Here is a 4,549-nt window from a genome sequence, read left to right on the forward strand (position 1 = left end):
TGATTTGGGTTATAAATTATGTAGCCTAATCCTGTTTTATACTTGCAAAACTAGTTGCATCAATTTGGAGACAAAACTGGATAGGATTAATATTGCGTACTGAAGTGCCAGCATAGCACATCCGACAGACAGCGACTTTCCACAGCTCTAGTAGGGAGGACAAACCCGTTTGAGCGTTTTTCCTGAAATACGTTTTAATAGTTATTCCTGGGGAAATTATGGAATTAAATTACATATTAACTATACTGAAATACGTGTGCACAATAATATCAACAATATTTGCTCAATTTAGACGTTTTTAAAGGTTTTTAATTTTACCTCGAAGCTACTTCCGTTAATCAGCTGTTTGTGAAAAAGAGGCTAGTTTTACGACAGTGACTTTGGATGTAGCCTACTTTAACATGCTAGCTGATTAGCCAGTACGAGTGAGATATGTAAACAGCTACGTTAACAAACATCTTGTTTGTAAAATATGTAGTCTTAAATACGATGGGAACACATCACATAAACAACTCTAAAACGTCCGACACGCCAAATGTTGTCATTTTTTGACAAGCGTCCCTGAAGCTCAAATTCCGAGTCAGAGTTCCATGAAGCTTTTCATTGCAGTGAATGGGGCGGAGAAGCGTTTCTTCTCTTATCTGTACTCTTGTATTGTCCAGTCGATTTATAATAACATGTTATCAAAAGTGGACCTCTAAATTACTTTTTGTTGTCTTTATTCAAATGAATGTAATTTTAATTAAGTTATTCCATTGAAACATAATACATGTAATATAATAATGACACGACTTAAATTTGTTCAAGAACAACAATGTTTAATATGCATATTTAATAGGAAACCTAACTCATTTTCCAGAGGGAATCAAAAAACCAGTTAACCCATTTTAGCCAATATGGGATACTGGAAAATTATTCCCCGACCCCTAGCAAAAAGGCGATCGAGCAAGCTCCTGGAAAATGTGTAGCTAATTGAAGGCACGTTCATCTGAAAAAGAGAGAGAAAAAAGTGCACATTTGTAACATACTTATTGACAATAAGTTACTTATAAACATATTTATGAAAACTTCATTTTACTATACAACCTCACTGCAAACGGAATGTGCTGCTACTGTTTCATTTTCTCTTCATACCTGAAATTAGAAATACATAAATTATTAAATATCAATATCAAACCTGATCAACAGCCTTACTAGAGTAAAACTGCCAATATTTAGCTATATAAACATCCTATAAGAGATACGAATATATGCAGAGGGAACTATTTACATCAGAAATCTTACATGAAAGAAAAAGATTATATTAGATACACAATAGTTACAAATAATTATACAGCTAACTTCAACCTAAAAGAAAAGATTAATATTAGAAGATACACAATAACTACAAATTATAGCCAATGCCCTACTCTATACTGTTGGCTTTTAAAGCCCGCTCAACAGTCTAACTGCCAATGCCCTACTCTATACTGTTGGCCTTTAAATCCCGCTCAACAGTCTGCCAATGCCCTACTCTATACTGCTGGCTTTTAAATCCCGCTCAACAGTCTGCCAATGCCCTACTCTGTTGGCTTTTAAATCCCGCTCAACAGTCTGCCAATGCCCTACTCTATACTGTTGGCTTTTAAATCCCGCTCAACAGCCTTGCTTTACAACCTATGTAAATCTGACTTCATGATTTAAATAATCATCTAAAAGAGGACATTCGTAAACCCCCTCCTCTTCGTCCTCACCCTCGTACTCTACAACAAGTAAACTACCTGTGCTACAGCCCACTACTCTACCTGGATACCAGCACTCCAACCCATCATCACTATCTATGTACATGTGCTTTATTTTCCTGCCTATCATGTCTGCAGCACTGACAGACAACAACTCCACATACCCCTCCTGAAAATCGGACCATAAATCAAACCACCACAGTCTCTTTTCCCCATCATATCTTACATGGGAAATGGTCTTACCATTTACCTCCTTTTCCCCTATAACTGTGGCTCTGTACCAGACTTTAGTCCCATCTTCATCAAACCCATGTCTGATGATTTTACCAAGGAGCTGGTCTGCCGACTGCACATCAGGTACTATGACCTTTGAGAGCCCCCCCCTCTTCCTACCTGAATCCCGAACAAGTGCCTGCTGCTTCTCAGCAAGGCGTATAAATTCAGCCTTTGCCTCTGCAAAAACATGTGCTGATGCACACCCATACTGCCTATCCTCAGTGTCCTCCAACTCTAGAGGTGCCTGAACTACACTCATAAGATTCCTAGTGAGAGTCTCTAAAGGCAATCTTCTCCTGTCCTTACTTAGATTGAAGACACCATTCTCATTTTTCATCCCTAGTACCACCCGTCTAAACCTCAACTGTGCTGATACAGCTAACAGTTTGGATCTCTCACCTAAACTCTCTAGTTGCTCATCTATTTCATCTAAAGTTGTCCACAAGCCCCCATACTTACCGATCTCCAATGTCAGCTTTTGCTTTGTGGCAACATCCCTAACTTCCCTCTCTCTCTCTTTGACCCTAGACGCCTGCAAAATTCTAAGTCTCTCATCCCTAATTTGTCTTTAGACTTTACTTACCAACAATTATGGAAAACAAACTCCAACTCCTTCGAAAGCCACGCGTGTGGATAATCGGCAGCTCGCTGATTTACTGGCTTGAACGCCACCTGACCGCCACGGGACACAGCCACCCTCGGCTTGATGTGCCAGATTGAGTGGATGGGGAAGAGGGGTATGAGATGGGAGCAGCTCCTGCCTCTTCTCCAGAGAACACCGGGTCCAGGTCCCGACGTAATGATCGTACATCTAGGCGGAAACAACCTGGCCTCTCAAACGTCGTGTTCTCTGATGATCCAAATGAGGAACGATCTTGGATGGTTACTGCAAAAGTACCCCAGTACCAAGATCATATTTTCAGATATTATCCAGCGATGGGTCTATCGGAACCATGTACCTGGCACCAGTGTGTATGGGATTGAACGGGCCCGAAGGCGTGTGAATGCCGGCATAGCCGCCTTTCTGGCTGATAGGGGCATGTCTGGCATCCGAAACAGCAACATCCATCATAAGGATGATTGTTATTTTAGGGACGGCGTTCACCTAAATTTCAGGGGAAACGAAATGTTTCTTTTGAATGTCCACTCAGGTCTGAGCAAGATATTGTGAAGACTCCCGCCTAAAAGCAACAAAGGCTCTTTTAAGAGCCACCTAAATAACCCCAAAATAAACTTTCACTAATGCACTCAGTGAAAGTCACATTGAGCTGATCACTGTCACTCAATACACACAATAGCCTACTTAAATTTGGGATTGGCTAAATTTGTTGTTTAATCTATGTGATATATAATTGTCTCATTATGTGCTGGTGATTGAAGATAATGCAGATCAGTTCACAAAAAAAGTCACTAGATGGCGGAGTTGAGGGGAATATAAAAACGCGCCTTTTTACGAGTATGAACATACTTTTTTTTTTAATAGTAAACCTTGCAAGATACAAGTATACTCAAAATACAAATGTTATATGAAGCCCAATGTACCAAAAACGTCAAAACGCAACCATGTCATGCCACTTAGGCACTGTAAAACTAAAACAAAGCCAGTATACCATCAGTCTGTCGTGGGCATTCCAAGCTAGGTAGCTAGCTACTGTCAGAATTCAGTAAATCACAGGCACTCCTCGGACTTAAGCTCGATTATAAAAAAACCCCCAGCTGGGAAATGTTAGAGGTTTTCACAGTCCTGTAGAGGAGACCTTCATGAACAGAATGACATCAAATTGAGGCTGTGGCATTGAAGTTCAGGTTAGTAGCCAATGGCTCAAAGTACTCTCAGCCCATTACAGACGTCTTAAAATGGGAAAACCTCTGTGCCACATACGGGATGGTATTGGCACAGGGATTGGCTCTAATTTGAGTGACAGGTTGATTCACCAATTGAAAAACTCATCTGGGAATTTTGATTTTTGTAAGGGGAGGGCCGAGATTTTACTGTCGCCGTTTGGCTTCCTAAACAGCAATAGAATTACAAGTTTCTCTAAACCGCGTCGCGTACAGCATAACAGTGAGCTACACTGGCTTAAAACTACAGGTATATAATGATAATTGTACCCATTAACTGTTTACTAGTAATATTATCTCATAATAAATCATAAAACGTTCATTGATATGTGAGCCATGTTTATTATTTTAACGATGGAAAACGGATGTATCACAGACCGCTATCGTATATGTCGTCCAACAGAGGCTAATTATGCTAACGTCTCAGTCAACAAGCAAAAATTGACTACTGTTTTCGAAAGTAAATGTACTAATAATATCATCGTACATCGTATTGTACATTAAATCTCACAAGTGTGTTTTTTATGACAATTTTAAATGAGCAATAAGTTCAGTTTAGCATTTGTTGACGCTTGGAACTCTCCGTTGTGATTACATTGAGAGCAGAACGTTTGTCCTCCCTAGCTCTAGTTGTCGTGTCATCGGACTGAGCAGTGTTTATAATATCGGCATGCAATCAGCCGCAGCAGCATTCTGATAGCCAGCGACCG

The sequence above is a fragment of the Osmerus mordax genome, chromosome 26 (genome assembly GCF_038355195.1).
Source record: "Osmerus mordax isolate fOsmMor3 chromosome 26, fOsmMor3.pri, whole genome shotgun sequence".
Classification (NCBI taxonomy): Eukaryota; Metazoa; Chordata; class Actinopteri; order Osmeriformes; family Osmeridae; genus Osmerus; species Osmerus mordax.